A 17,278-nucleotide genomic window follows, 5' to 3' on the forward strand; every position below is an offset into this window, starting at 1 on the left:
TGGTGTTGCATAAGATTACTGCCTGTCCCTCTCCTCTGCAGGGTTATGCACTCTGGAAAGGGATTTTGTTGGACCCTGCCTCCTATGTAAAGGCTCAGTAATCTATCAGAACGGACAGAGTATTTTTTCTTTAATTTATTTATTTATTGGCTAGTAGGTCGTTAATAGGACAGATGCCGTCCTTGAATGTGGGGACCAGTACCTGGATAGTTGCAGTAATATATCAGAAGCCTGTGACTTGTCAGGGACCAAACAAGAAATAATATATTCATATAGGTTGATCTATAAGGGAGGTGTATTACCTTTTTTTTCATTCCCATATAGGGGTAATTTGAGGCCACTGTTTCTAAAGCCTGGGGTCAGTTTTTTTACTTTTTTAAAAAAAAAAAATATTATTCAGCTTGAACATACTGCAGTTTGCAAATTCTATGCGAATCTCTTGAATATCACTAATATGTAACACTTGTTTAAGGATGGCACAGTGTTACAAAATGTTTTAAGCAATATTGTATAGGGAAGGGGAAGGTGACGTGATTCACCTGTCAACTCGATTTCTACCAATGCGAAGTCTGTGGAACTTTCTTTGCTCTTTAGTAGTAAGCGACTGCAGTGATTGCAGAGTGCTTGAGCTGTGTTGGTTCTCTTCTACCAATCACCCACTGGCACATTTCACGTGTTTGTTCACTTGTGCGGACTCCTTTTCCAGATCTCGTTGACCTAGTAAAGAACAAGGTCCATAGCTTGAAACCGCTATTCTAGACTCCATTTTATTTGCATAATGTTGTAATAAAGGGTTTTGGGTGGTTGCAAAGCTTAACACAGTCACAGTGTCAGATGAGTTGAACAAATTTTAGTGTGGGAGATTTAGGAAACCAATGTTTTAAGTGCAGGGATGCTTGTTTGGTTGGTCTTGAGACCCGCTTTCCCAATGGAATTGTCAGCACAGGTGGGAAATAACACTCTTAAGTAAATGTTGTTTGCTTTAGGAAACATTTAGGGTCACCTGCTAACAGCCTTCAAGATTTCAGTAAATGTAGCCTTATGATGAACAGTAAATCTATAAAGTTAAACTAGCTTCACTTCAGGTAGATTTTATTACCGAAGGCAAATAAACCAGAAGTTGTGTAAATGTGGGATCTAATTGATCTACCGTGTAATATATTACACTTCCTAAAACAATTATCACATATGTGTTTATCAACACTAATAAAAGCAAGATATAGCCTTATTGATCATAGCCATATTGATAATTTTGATGATATATCTATATATATCGTTATATATCCATCAAATTGAAAGTCAAAAAAGGGCACTGGCTGGAAAGTCTAGCTATATAAGTCAATATTTGAAGACCATTACTGGGTTTCATTTGTGTCTTATTTGAATGGACACTTGACCCTCCTCTGCAGAATATAGATATCTTTCCCAGTACTAAGTAGTTGGCTTCCACTGCCCCACAATTTCAGGTGTTTGTGTAATAGTTTGTAGAATGACTGTTGTCTGTGGTATTTGCAGCATGTTTTAATTGGTTATTTTGTTAAAATAAAGATAACCCTTCATACTACAGAATTTTAGACAATATTATCATATTCAAGTTTTATACTGGAAATATTTAGGGATTTAGGATTTTTTTGTTCAGTTACAGATGACCTTTTATCAGGTTTGCCTTTTTCCTCCACCCTTTTATGGTTCCACAGCTCCTTTTTGTCTGTCCGAGATATATGCTGCTTCTTTGTATTCGGCCAGTGGAGTGGAATGAGGCATCGACGTGGTTTATTTAGTGACTCCTCAACTGTGGAACGTTACCCCGTTAACGCTACACAGGGATCTGAAGCCATAAAATGGTTGTCCCATTTTAAGGGACATTCAACTTGGGCTATGCCAGACTCTGCACATGGAGCTGGTCTCCGTGTTCAAGTGCTAATTATACATAGACCATAATACCATAAGAGATCACTGCCAGAAAGACGGACCTGTTTTCCTCACATTCTTCCCACTCTGCTGTACTTATGCATACACTGTAGGTGATCTGTGTAGAGGATAAGAGATCCTGTTTGTGATGACCATGTGCAATGATGCATGCCCTGGGATTTTGAGGATATAGGGCAGCTGCTACACTTAAAATTGGCTGTTTGTGGAGGGCCATAGCAGGCTGAACTCCTCATTTCATGGGTATCCCTTTGTAGCAGATACTCTCTCTCTCTCCATGGTCTTAAGCATGACTGTTTAACCTCTGTATCGAATTTTATTGCACTTCTAGATATGAATTAAGAGTTACAACAGGAGTTATGGACATTTTGTCAATAAGGTAAAGGTACCAGAGAGATCAGATCCCACCCGGAACCATTTGCCTTTGTAGATAAACCAGCAGTTTACAATACATGGACCTGTACACATTGCCAAGATTAGGACGTTGTGGTCCATTCAAGTTATGGCAGTGCTTTATTTTATACATGGGAGGATTGTGGGAGCTGTTTGCAGCAGACCCCTCTGGTACTATTTACTAATACAATGTTATTCAAACCCATGGCAACAGCAGGTACAGCAACATCAGTCCTACAAAGAATGTTTCTTTTTTCCTTTTATAAAATGAATAAATATTTAAAAAAGGGAATTATATTGTATTTGTTAAAATATTCAAAAGCATTTGTAGCCTGTTTGTACACAAGCTGTTCAATAAAAGATAGAAAATTATATACGGATACACCATATTTGCTCGATTATAAGGTGAACCCCCAAGCTTTGGATCTTACTGAAATAAAAAGAAATGGCCTTGATATATACCCTCTATGGGGGTGAGGGCTGGTAATACAAACCACAGAGTTTGCCATAAAAATTGTTGTAATCATTACACCTAACAAATTATTTCCGACACTCATAGGCACACTGTAGCAGGGTATTTTTCAGCCGGAGGCTTCATTTCCTCAGTGGGGATTAATTAATACCAAGGCGTTCTCTGCCCACAAAGTTGACACAGCCTTGGGAGAATGAACCTTGAGGAAAGAAGAACGAGCCCTTATTGGCTATCCTGGTAGGCTCTACAGGTGTAAGAACAATCCATCTTCAAATAGTTATGCGGTAAGCTCTCTCTTCTTTATGGGGACAAGAAGAAGTTACAAAAAGATTGCTAAAGTAACTTCATGAGTTGTTCCTCGTAAGATTGGGTATAAAATGTTGCATTCCTGAGTGAACATTTCTTTTCTCAAGAGTCTTCAGAGCCAAAAAAAAAAGATTGGTGAAACCCTGTGTGAACTTTAGACATGAATTCTGAAAGTAATTAGACAATCAGTACATTTTCAAATCAGTACAAATTCAAATCCCAGGAACACAGTAACATGAATCCAAGGTGTCAACGCTCAAAAGCTTTAAATAATAGGAAACTGTCAAGGTCAGCAGAAAAAGGTGCTTCGTGCAGAAACATAAACCTTAAGTTGTAGGACTAAGCCCCGTACAAAATTCAAAATGTAAAAAAAAATCAAGGGTTTGAACGGAATCACAATCTCCCGCTTCTAGATGATGAATCTACTTGATCCACTTCTTCCTGCTTTCTGCTCCTTTATCCCATCCTCCCTAACCACTTCTACAAAAGGGCTGAGCCTCCCCACACACCCTCTTCCCTGATTGGACAAATGGGGGAGAGGCTGTCCCCATAAGGTAACGCCATACGTCCGCCATTTTGCAGAAATACTCCAAGAGGCCAGATTAATGCAGACAGATCCGCAGAGAAAGAGAGGTACAAAAATGCTTCTTTCTCCGCAAATCCGTCTGTGTTACTCTACAAGTACTTTTGCAAAAGGGTAGAGCATCAATCAGGGGAGAGGGTTGCACGAAGGCTCCGCCGTATGGTCTGGGAGGCCAGGATAATGTAACGGATAGCAGGGGAAGCAGACCAAGAAAGAAGACTGACAAACAAGAAAAGGCAAGACACGAAGCTGAACTGCAGAAAAGTATAGGGGGTCACAGAAGCGAGGAAGGTAGGGAGACATTGAGAGAGAGCAAATTCCTTTTCCAAATTCAAAAAGCCCTCTGAATTAAGTCTGAAACCGCAGTAAACCAAATTTGTTATCCGAAAACAAAATTATCCTGTGTTCTTCGGGAAATTAATATTTATGCCCTTACCACTTCAGTTTAACTATTTGTAAAATAACACAAACTTCTTGGAATGGTGGATAAATGAAAGGATGAGGAAATTGTTGAAAATGTCCCTCAGGGGGAGAAATGTGTATCAGACCCCAGGCACACAAAGAGTTAAAGTGCATATGACTGCTGGCATGTGTGTGTTTAAAATTTTATGTGGTTTTATATTATCGTTACAAGATTTGGTTTTGACACATCTGACTTCGGAACTCCCCATGGTAAAGCTACCCATAGCTTTCCTTTTCCAGGAGAGTGGCTTTGCGAGGAGTGAGCCTTAAATTAGCTGGGAATAGGAGAAGTTGGCAGGGAAAGGGCATGACGAAATAGTGCGCCCCTGCCAAAGAGAGAGAGAGAAGAAGAATGGCCTGTCGAAGCAATGTTTCACCCAGTGACTCCGAGCCAAACCCAAGGACTTCCCATAAACACAGACTAGTTCTGTTTTTGAATATTCTTGAGAAATAATGGTTATTTGTAGGCGTTAAGTGAGCTACTGTTTTTGTTAATTGCTGATATTACCGTATTTGCTCGATTATAAGACGAGGTTTTTTCAGAGCAAATGCTCTGAAAAATACCCCTCATCTTCTAATCGGGGTCGTCTTATAATCAGACCTCAAATAGAGGTCTGACTATGAGACTAAGATCCAGATCCCCCGCACCGCTGCAGGGGACCTGGATCCTTCTGTTCCCCCCCCACCCCACACACACACTTACCGGTGCTTCCATTTTCCTGCTGTATACCGGGGCAGTGGGTTGACGTCCACGCGATCCGCGTAGACAACTTCCGCTGCAGCCAGATGGAGGTGTGGCTAGCAGCGGGGGTTGTCTGCGTCCATAGCGCAGACCTTCCCCGGCTGTCAGAGATCAGAGTTCCCGGCACCGGCACCGGTGCGGGGAACTCTGATCTCTGACAGCCGGGGAAGGTCTGCGCGATGGACGCAGACAACCCCTGCTGCTAGCCACACCTCCTCCTGGCTGCAGCGTAAGGAAGACTGCTGCCCCGGTATACAGCAGGAAATTGGAAGCACCGGTAAGTGTGTGTGTGTGTGGGGGGGGGGAGTGTTAAATGGGGGCATAGGGCATTTCTGGAGGCAGAGTGCTCTATGAAATGCCTTTTAACCCCCTGAACGCCACACTGCCTCCTGAAATGCCTTATACCTCCCTATATGCCACTCTGCCCCATAATATGCCTTTTAACCCCCTAAATGCCAGAGTGGCATATAGGGGTATAAGGCATTTCTGGAGGCAGAGTGGCACATAGGGGGTTAAAAGGCATATCATGGGGCACAGTGGCATATAGAGGGTTAAAAGGCATATCATGGGCCACAGTGCCATATTGGAGTGGCAAGCCTGGGGGTAGATGTGCGTAACTGGGGGGCAGGTTGGAAAATACAAGGAAATAAAAACAAAAAAATATTTTTCTCAATCATAGCTTTTATTAAAAAATGTAATTTACATGTAGTTTACATGAATTAACATTTACTGGTAAAACTTTTTCCTATAGGGTCATCTTATATTCAGGCTTTTTCTTTTTTTACTAAATTAATATTCAGATTTTGGGGGGTCGTCTTATAATCAGGGTCGTAATATAATCGAGCAAATACGGTACTTAACGACAATTTGACCGTTCAGGCTTTTTTTTTTTCTTTTAAAACCTTTTGGTTGCTTCTCTGATAAACCAGGGGGTTCTCCCCCTCGCTACAAGACTTATGAGTGTGCAAGAATGAAGATTCTGTTTCTAGGGAATCCTGGTTGGTTCATTGAAAATAGACTCCAAACAGTTTTCCCTTGCATAGCCTGTAGTTGTGGAAGGCCTTAAGGTTTGTACTCATGCATAAGGTTTGTACTCATCAAATTAGGGCATAAGTAACAAATTAAAAATGTACCAGTCTTGTGAGGGGATTCTCAATGCCAGGCAGTCTGTATGCCTTTGGAAAACCAGTAAAATATATAGGCTGCGGTGTGCTAGCTAGTGCAAAGTTAGTGACTTGCTTTAAGTGTAAACCTTAGTACTACCAGTAGATGGCCCTCTTTATAACAAAATCTGTAACATTTCAAAGGACGGCATTACATTTTTTATCTGGTTTTTCTTTATTACTTTTTGTTTTTGCTTCAAAAACATAATTTCTATAACAAAACACTACGCACTGGCAATTGAAGGCAGAAATGTGAGTGCCCTACCTAAATAAAAGGAACTTTCATCCAAGGGTTATTTGAAACTTTTTACAACCTGTATATGTCACCCCCACCGGTTCCATGCCTTTAAGGTTGATGGCTTATTAGCGTTACGGCTTTATGAGTACGAATTATCTTTCGTTATATTGGTTTTACAGACAAGAATGGCAAATCCTACCTCTCCACCTGTACTTACCTCAATTTGTCGCAACTTTTGTTCCTTTTTCCGGTAACTGCCTGAAACGCTCAACCCAATGGAGACCGTAAGGAATAGTTGTACAGCTAGCTGTCCTTTCTCAATTGTTTAAGAATTTGAAAGTTTATGCTCCTTTTTCCATTAAGGAAGGTGAGAATATTGCTCTTTTCAACATCTTTAATGAAGACCCTCTTTTTGCCTATAGTAGTCTGAGTGAACTAAAACTGTTCTATAACACTTGGGTCAGAGTGAATTGTGAAATGGACATAGCTGGCAGGTTCAAAGGGGTAATTCAGTAAGACTGTACCTGGCAAGATTGGTAATTGCCTGCTGTTCACACAAATTGGAGGTCAAATTATCAGAAGCTTTATAACCTATTCCTTCTCAGTTTAACTACCAGATCCTTTAATTAAATTTCAGAGTCTGAGTAGAATAAACTCCCTGAGAATGATTTCAGCTAAAGCAAACAGGAACTCTCTGGCAGTAACAGGTGATCTGAGTTGGAGTGCAGGTCATTGAATTGCTACACATTTATTCACAGGCAAAAGTTGCTTCTTAATCGGCCAACGTCTTATTCATACACTGTTAAAATATCTTTAAAAGACGTCACTGAATACTAAGAAATCTTTAACATCAAATAAGTCTAATAACAATCAACTGTCACTAAAACTGATACTTTGCAAAGTAAATATCACCATGGTATTTATATATGAAGACCACCCTGGTCGGTAATATTTATAATGCTTTCTATACATTGGATATATGTACTGTATGGTTTTGTGGCTGTTTTCTTTCTACCTCTACAAATTAGTAAAGCCGCCATATGTTGCTAGTTCTGACTCAAAACCTTTTATGTATTTGATGCAATAAAAGCTATATTAGGGTATCTTCCATGCTGTCAAATTGACAGAAGGCACCACAGCCTGATACAGGGGAGGGCTGGCAGCCTAAGGCCTGGGGGGCAAGTCTAGTCAACTGGCCCGTTGCACCATCAAAGCGGCTGCGAGCGACATTGAAAGCGGCCGTCGTGCGGCAGTCACTCCACCAGCGCCTAATGAAATTAAAGTGGCCGGCGTGCACGCACCGCATGCCTCAGCTCTTCATCCCACCACTTTTAAGACGTGGGAAGAGGAGCTGAGGCATGGCCATTGGGTCTGACAGCCGCATGATGCAGGGGGGTACCGAGAGTATTTGGCACCTGTGGCAGACCCTGTATGTGGCACCCCCCCCACACACCCCCCCTTTAAAACTGCATAGTTTCTATGGTTAGGCAAACATTGACAGGGGTACAGCATATTTGTTATCATTATATGCTTAGGGATTATGCGGTACCACCGTCAATGTGTGCCTATACATTGAGCCAGACACTGACAACCCCTATCACTATATACTAAGCCAAACATTGATGTGGTGTAGGCTTACCACTTTAGTGACTGGCATAGTATATAGTAGGGATGCACCGAAATGAAAATTCTGGACTGAAACTAAAAATTCAGCATTCACTTGGCCAAAACTGAAAAAAAAACAAAAAAAACCTTTAAAATACTTTATTAAAAGTAACACCAAAATTAGACAAAAAAATCAACAACAATATTAACATATATATACACACAAACACACATATATATAACAACAATCACAATCCTATCATGCCCAGGTTCTAGCATGTGCTGGCTGACTTAGCATGATAGGAGTGTGATTGCTGTTTGCAATTATATATATATATATTAATACTGTCATTGAATTATTCTGTCCAATAAAAGTGTTAACACACCGAAGTTGGACCAAAAAATAATTTATAACAGCAATCACACTCCTATCATGCCTAGGCAGCCACTACATGCTGGAATCTGGGCATGAAAGGAATGTGATTACGGACTCCCTATGCCAAGCTATCCCCCAACACTTACACATCCATGCTATCTGAAACCCTCATTCACAAACATTCAGCATAACACCCATCACTCTCACACACTTACATTCAGCATAACACCCATCACTCTCACACACTTACATTCAGCATAACACCCATCACTCTCACACACTTACATTCAGCATAACACCCATAACTCTCACACACTTACATTCAGCATAACACCCATCACTCTCACACACTTACATTCAGCATAACACCCATCACTTTCACACACTTACTATTCCACTCTTTCCTACCTTTTCTTCTTTCACTCTCACTTTTCCTCCTCCTCCTCTTCTTCTTCTTCCTGTCCTTCCGGTGCACTGAGCGCGGAAGACGGTGGGCGTGGCTTCAATGTTGTGCCGCGCGCATCGTTTCTGAAGGCGTGCCGGCATGGTGGCGTGCCCCTCTAAGCTGTGCGCGCGCACATAACTTTTGGAGGGAGCGCACACGTCCTAACATTGTGCGCACAGTACCTAACGGGGAGCTGGGGGGGGGGCGGGCAGTCCGTCCAGGGTGACGCTGGCACTCCTCCAGATATGGACATTAATGTCCGCCGCTGGAGGAGCAAGTTCGGTTGAGGAGATCAAAAATCTCACCCCAACCGGCTTAAAATCAATCAAGGGAGCGGGAGGTCTGTTAATACAGACCTCCGATCCTGCTCCCTTGCTATGCGCGCGTGTGTGTTTATATATATATATATGTGTGTGTATATATATATATATATATATATATATATGTGTGTGTATATATATATATGTGTGTGTGTATATATATATATATATGTGTGTGTATATATATATGTATATATATATATATAATATTGTTGTTGGGGGGTTTTGTCCAATTTTAGTGTTTTATTTTTAATAAAGTGATTGCTGAATTTTTGGTCCAGAATTTTCATTTCGGTGCATCCCTATATACTAAGCCACACACTGAAGCAGTAGGCCTACACCACATCAATGTTTGGCTTAGTATATAGTGATAGGGGTTATGCTACATTATTGGCAATGTCTGGCTCAATGTATAGTGATAGGTGTTGTGCCTCAGTATATAGTGATAGGTGTTATGCTGTACCCCAGTCAATGTGTGCCTCAGTATATAGTGATAGGTGTTATGCTGTACCACCGTCAATGTCTGCCTCAGTATATAGTGATAGGTGTTATGCTGTACCCCAGTCAATGTGTGCCTCAGTATATAGTGATATCCTGTACCCCAGTCAATGTGTGCCTCAGTATATAGTGATAGGTGTTATGCTGTACCCCTGTCAATGGTATGCAGTTTTTCCCAATAAAAAAAATAAAATAATATATATATATATTGATCCTTTATGCAGCCCGGAGCCCCCGCTCATAATTTATTTTTGCGGTGAGAATTTCACCTTTAGAATAGACCATGGAGTCAAAAGGGTTGGAAATATATAGCTCCACCCCCTTGCAATGTGTTTTTTTTTTCCAGCTCCACCAACTTTAAATGGACTGTAGAAGCATATTGTGCGCACAAAATTTTGGCTCTGGGAAAAATTTTGCACAACAGAAATTTTCTGCGCACATCACCCAAGAAAAATTAGAGGGAACATTGCTGCTCAGTCATAGAAGATCCAGCGGAAGTGCCGGCCAGCAGCAGAGGTTTGTCTACACACATCGCACAGGCCTCCACTGGCTTCCCCTACTAAACACCAAGGAGTCTGGAGCACGGGGGGCTGCAGAGTGGCATATAGGGGGGTATAAGGCATATTTGGGGGACAGAGTGGCATATCAGGGGGTTATAAGGTATATCAGGGGGGCTCAGTGGCATATAAGGGGTATAAAGCATATCTAGGGGGTGAAAGTGGCATATAGGGATTATAAGGTATATCAGGGGTATAAGGCATATTTGGGGGGCATAGTGGCATATTTGGGGGGGCAGAGTGGCATATCTGGGGTATGAGGCATAGCAGAGGGCACTGGCATATCTGGGGGGGGCAGAGTGGCATATCTGGGGGTATAAGGCATACTGGGGGTATTAGCCATATCAGAGGGCACAGTGGCATATCAGGAGGGTATAAAGCATATAGAGGGGGCAGAGTGGCATAATCAGGGTATAAGGCATTCAAGGGTTATAAGGCATATCTGGGAGGCACTGTGGCAAGCTTGGCTCAGATGTGTATAACGGGGGGGGGGTTGGGAAATAAAAACAAGAAAGTTGTTTTTTTTCTGCTGTTTTTTTTTAACATCAAGTTATTTTAAATAAACGAAAAATTTACATTAATATTTTATCCGATTGATCGAAAAAATAATTGTCCAACTAATGAATTATGAAAATAATCGTTAGTTGCAGCCCTATTCCAGTTCCAGGGCTCTGTGCGGCCAGTCAAGTTCCTCCACACCAAACTCATCCAACTATGTCTTTATGGACTTTGCTTTGTGCACTGGGGCACAGTCATGCTGCAATGGAAAAGGACCTTCCACAAAGTTGGAAGAATAGCATTGTCCAAAATGTCTTGGTATGCTGAAGCATTATGATGTCCCTTCACTGGAAGTAAGTGGAGGGAATCTGACGCGGTTAATAGTTTTAACAATACATGATTCTAAATTTTAACCCATTAAGGACCAGGTTGTTTATTTTTTGGACCAATCGCTGCTTTAACACTTTTGCGGTGCTCTTGTTTAGCTGTAATTTTCTTTTTCTCTTTTAGTTATATAGAAGGGGTTTCTTCAGATACCATTTTTTGATCATATCATTTAATTTCCTATAAAAAATATAGTGAAAATTTGAAACAAAAAAGCACTTTTTATCAATTTTATTTGAAAAATCTTTTACTCATCTAAAAAAGCTAATGAAAAAAAACCTGATAAATAGATGCTACTATTTGTCCTGAGTTTAGAAATACCCAATCTTTTTTTTATGAGTTTTGTCATAAGTAGAAGTAGCATTTTGCTATTTCAAAACCATTTTTCCCCCAAATCTGGTCATTCTGGCCCATGTGCTATTCCTTACATCTTTGAAGCCGGCCAATGAAATTTACCCCATCAAACCATATATTTTTGAAAACAAGACACCCCAAGGTGTTTTAACCCTTTCCATGCACTAATTCTACTACCACCCTTTGTCAAACTTTGTGGTAGTAGTTAATTTTGTTTTTTTACACAAATTGTAATTAAGGTACAGCTCCTGGTATACATCACTTCAAAACAACACCGCAATATGTGTTCAGCAACATATCCCATGCATGGGTTTGTCAGTTTATTTTGGGGCTAAAAGGCCACATTTGGGGCATGCACAATTCAGGTTTGTGTGTATATATGTACGTAAAGGCAGTCGGAAGTGTAAGGGCAGTGTATGTGTATGGGCAGTCGTGTGTAAGGGCAGTGTATGTGTGTGTTTATGGGCAGTTGTGTGTAAGGGCAGTGTATGCATGTTAATGGACTGATGTGTGTGTAAAGGCTACATGTATGTGTATATGTGTGTGTAAGGGCAGTGTAACTAAAACAACTTTTCCATTTTCCATTCTTGCCTCAGGTACAAAAAGAGCTAGCTACAGCTCTGTGCATGTTTGTTAGTATAAGTGTGTAAGTGCGTTAGCAAGTGGGACATGTCCCAATGCCTCTCCTGTGAGCCAGTGTTTCCATCTGGAGACCCGGAGTCTCCAGAGAAACATGGAGAGTTCTCAGGTATGCCTATAGTGAATAGACCCCATTGTATTGTTTATCACGGGCAGTATGATAAGGAAATAAAATATGCGTACAGACTAGGCAATGATAACAGAGCTAAAACGCATAGAAATGACTAATATTTATATGCCTGAAAACATTGTATTATGCAAACACTAGAAAAATGAACCATGCTTAGGAGGGCAGGTGGTGCAAATGTACTGGTGTCATTGGCCTGGGGCATTTGTTATACTGGTTGTGACTGGCTTGTAACAACGCATAAGAAGCAGAGGTTAAATTACTTATATTGAATAAGACCGCATTATGCGATATATTGAACACCCACCCACCACGTCTTCGAGTCTTACAGTACGCGCCAAGCAAGAAACCACTCGGCGCATGCGCTCTTCAGCAAACACGGGAGGGGCAGGCGCACGGTGTAAGAGAATGATGCGCATGCGCGCTATGGGTTTTCGCCGTTTGTGCCTTGTCTGAATCCGTGATCTGCTACAGCGGAACCGGAAGTACCCCGACGGACGCAATACCGAGAGGACCGGGGCTATTTCGAGGTGAGACAAAATGATTGATATGATGTGTTTTAATGTAGTATGTGTTTATCAGGCGGTACTGCAAATGCACGGGTGGCGTATACGTTACGATATAAAGCTCTGTATACATAGAAGAGGAATTTGCATACACTGTCATGTTAAAGGCATGTGTATGTCTGTATTCTAATCTGCTCCGATCGGTGGGTTTTGGGAACGTAGTGTCTGGGTGATGGGAGATGCGTATTATCAGTCATATGCCCTGGGCAGTAGTACGTGTTATATACCAGGCTTTACAAGCGTTGATTTTCTTTCCTCATTAATTCATATGTCATCTAATTTTAGAAGTATGTGTTTTGTTTTTTTATTTATATATAACACGTGGATACTAATCTTTGTGTGGAAATGTTGATTGTGTTATTGTTGGTGTACAGTGGTCTGTTGTTTAATTTTCAGTCGTTATTAAACAGATGGAGTAGGTTGTTACTGTTAATATTAATAGATGACACGGATCATATTAATTAATGATGTAATAATGAACAAGTCATATTATTTATAAGGGCAGAACTGACAGTGTGCTAAATGTAGTCATCGTTAAAACCAATGGGATATTTGGGTGATTGCTCAGAATTGGTCCTGGGTTTTTACGTTACCTTTTTTTTTATAGCTCCGAAGCACGTTCCGTACCACCGTTACAAAGGGGCAGGAAAAAAATAAAAATGAAAAATTGACAGTTTACCAAATTGGGGCCCTGGTATTAAACAATTTGTGTTGATGAATTTGTGCGTGCATCAATTATACGGACATTTGTTACCATGAACAAGGGATTTCCTTAAGGATGCGTAGACCTTTTTAGACATGATGTGAACTTTGTATTCCAAGACCTTTATGGTGTAGTATGGTGGAGTAATGGGTGTTCATAAACTAGTGAGTGCAGCAGATCCTGTTCTCTATTGGTTTAGAAAATGCCAGAGTGTTTACGCAGCTGCATAAAGAGAAGATACAGCTGAATGCCCGTGCCAGTAGAAAGTAGGCACAGAGCCCTGTCCAGTGGATTACTGCATATCAACAAGACTATATATATGTCACTAGAGAGCATGCTTAAAGGGACACTCATGCCATCGTATGTACCGGTACTTTAATGCGTGCCATAGGATTCTGCAGAACCCCCTTCCCCTTTCATGTGCCCCTTCATATTGCCCCCCAGCTATTTTGCTGCGGGGAATATGTTCGGCCAAATCTAATCATCACGTATGATAAACTTATGCATAGTCAGCTTCAGCCTTGGTTCTGTGAACACTGCAGTGCTCCCCACCTGCATACACAAAAAGAACTTTTCTGCCACTGATTGCCACGCCACAGAGGAGGTGGGGAGCTGCAGCTTCTACAAATGGTAAGATCCTTTTTATAGAATGGATATTAAAGTATTTGCAAAGTACTTTAGTATGCATTTGTTATTTGGTTAGGCAGTCAGGTACAGTAAAATGTAATTGACTTGCAAAATATTTAATTTGGTAAGTTGAATGTTCCCCTTTGTATAATGAACAACAGGAGTACAAAGTGTGAGCTCCACCACTATATTGCTCTAACATACATTGGAAAGATAACGGCAGGGAAGAGTTGGTGATGCCTCGCTTTGTCCTGAGCATCCAGGAGTTGCACGGCTTCATTGGCACTACCCCATGAGAACTGGCTGCCCTCAGTCAGGGTCTTCCCTCTAGGGTTTATGCACAGCCTTTGAGGAGCAGCTTCCTAATATTTGCATTCCAACTTGGAGCCAGGACTTGTTAGAGCTCAAACTCCAGACAGTTAATTGGCAGGGGGGAGTCAGGACTCGGTTCAGATTCCTAAATATTTGTCCAGCCTTCCTAAACTGCTACAGAAATGATTTAAATGCTACTATGTGAGCATTGTATTCTGAAACTTTATGACTTTTTTCTTCTTTGCTCCAGTACAAGATTTAGACGTTAATCTGGTCTAGCCTCACAAATCAAATACATGACTGATCTAAACAAAGCATAATGTTTAATAAAGATCCCACAGGAAGTTAGCTTTGGATTCTTGCGCTGGAGCCACAGGAGAAGGTTTCAAATTGAATTTAACAGAATGTATCAAGTATACTCTGTATATGCAATGTAGAGGGTAATGATGCAGCAAACAAGACGTGTTCATTAGAGGAGCTTGAGGTTCTTTCTTTCCTGTGCTTTATCACTAGGACCTCACAGCATTTATTTGGTACGTCCTTCTCTAGATTGTGTAGGGTCATGAATAAGGGGCATGCCAATGAAGAATATTGAAATAGCTTGAGGTGCTTCCACATTATTTAGAGGAGAGGCGAGTAGTACAGCGAGGAAGCTGGTAGCCAACACTCTGTTACAGGTATAGCACTGGCTTCAAAGGAGCTGTCTATTTTGTAGCTGCTTCTCTAGATTGTCTCGGACATGAGTAAGGGGTATGCCAGTGAACTTACTAAGTAACTCTTCAGCTGACCAAGGATGTCACGTAAAAAATTATATTCATGGAGTCCCTCTTTTTCGGTACAGGAAGAGGAGATCTGCTCTTACAAGCTAAGAATCTATTTGTACCATCTGTGTTGGCAAGTAGTGGGTATAATAGTACATTGGCAGTCAGAAAATACAGTCTTCAAAGGAGACTTTTTCTATTAAATTTTAAAGATCAATTGACATAATTGTCATTTAAAGTTTGAAACCTTCACACACGTTTCTTTCTGCCTGTTTTCTGATATCTTTGTAGTGTCTTGTGGAAGGAGGCACAGTGACTCCTTAACACATGGCACCATGAAAATCCCTTGTAAACACAGGTGCCTGTGTGGAGACTGCTTATTTGATAGGATCTAAGCTTCCACCGGTAATAAGTATAATGGAGGAATGGTTCCACTGTACACTGGCAACCTTTGTCTATGGGGGTGGCTGTCTTGCATTAGGACAAGATTATCCCCAGACTTTGATAGAGCTCCTGTGTTCTATTGCTTCCATTCACCCCTAGCAGCTAGCCTACTGAACCCACTCGTACAGGGTTATGTATAAATGTTATTTTCATGCAAATATGGTCTTGTTACCCTATCACCCAACAGAACCCCGCTCAACAGGAATATTCATTGCTATGGAGCACGTTGCTCTAGAACACCGTTTTATTAATAACAGCCGTGGTGTTCTCTGAACATGCCCAGGCACTAAAAGTGAATGCATATGCCCACCGCTTTTTAAAACTAGGTCATTTGGCCCTGAACACAGGCCAGTCCTAATGTTTTATTATCAGATACACTGAATTTTAGGACTGGCCATTCTGCATAATCTGCAGGCTAGTAAACTGCTAAGCCTGGTAGATATGTACAAAGGGTTAACTGAGCTCGAATGGGCATGTCTGCCATAGAGCAATCATTGTTTGTAGTGCATGCTCTATAATGGCAAATGTACGCAAGCTCTCTGTACAACATCTGCCACGCATAACCTAAATCCTTTATTGTGCGGTGAACAAACAGGATTATATTGGTTCTTTGAAGAGCTGTGCAATTCAAGGTAATGCAATAGAACAATACCTTTGTTCTGTTGCATTAAGGGTTAACACCCTTTTTTTCTTTCTTTCTTTCAAAAGCATCGTCCCATTAATGGAACAGTATACCAGCCCTGTGCTATTTGCAGGGGATTTACAGTTTTCATTTCAAACTCCAAAAGACTAGCGTGCAGCCAGATGAGTATGAACAAGGCTTGGCCCATACAGCAGTTATGTTTTTAGAAGCCATCCTGGGCTCTCCAGCTTATATTGTAAATCATCCATGTAGGGGCTTTTCATCCTGCAATGTGAAAAGGGGGTCTGCATGGAGCTTGCAAAACCCCCCCCACCAAAAACGTATGATTAAAGCATGTTGAAACAAGCGTGAATGTGTTTGTCTCTGCTCTCATCTACAGTTTGAATGGTGGCTGTCCCTATCTTGCTATCCATGAGTGTAAGGGACATTTTACTGTTGGACAGATGCTGCATATGGGGGGAAGGAACTCAAGTACTCCTGTCTGTCATTTCCAAAGAATGCCAAGTATTAGGAACAGTTTAACGGTTTAACGGCTGTCAGAATCCCTGCAGTGTTTTACAAGATTCCAAATAAGGAAGAAGGGTCCTTTCTTTGTAAGCCGCCTTTTCAGTATCACATGCTGGCTTTTACTCTGACCCATCTGGAGCTGTAGATTTCCTTGCTTGAGGTCCTTCGGAACGGTTGAAAGCGAGAGGTAGAAAGGATTGATAACAGTAGGTCATCACACTGGATTGCTTTGTTTTTCCGTAAGGTGAGCAGAGAGCTTGATGTGTGGGTTAAGGTTGGTGGTGTCTGACTATTGTTCTTTGTTTTAAAAAAAATCAAAAAAAAATCCAGATAATCTCCTGGATGAGTTCAACCTGATCTTGACTGTCTTTTATAACTTCAGTTTATACACTGTATGTATGCAAATGCCTGACCACAGAGCACAGACTCTGCCATAGTAAGGATGTCCTGTAGAGGGCAAATTTGTGCATGTAGATGGTTGTGATTTTAGTCCAAACTATGCTTGCGTTGGCTGCACATACCTCATGTTTGGAACTTGGGCCCTTTTGATCAAGAACTTGTAAGAATTGTCCCTATGGGTAGAGGAGGGCTGGCGTCTGCTGATATAAGGCAGGGGTCGACAAA

Source organism: Sceloporus occidentalis, unplaced genomic scaffold (genome assembly GCF_023333645.1).
Source record: "Sceloporus occidentalis isolate IW3139 unplaced genomic scaffold, rSceOcc1.0.p SCAF_40, whole genome shotgun sequence".
Taxonomy (NCBI): domain Eukaryota; kingdom Metazoa; phylum Chordata; class Lepidosauria; order Squamata; family Phrynosomatidae; genus Sceloporus; species Sceloporus occidentalis.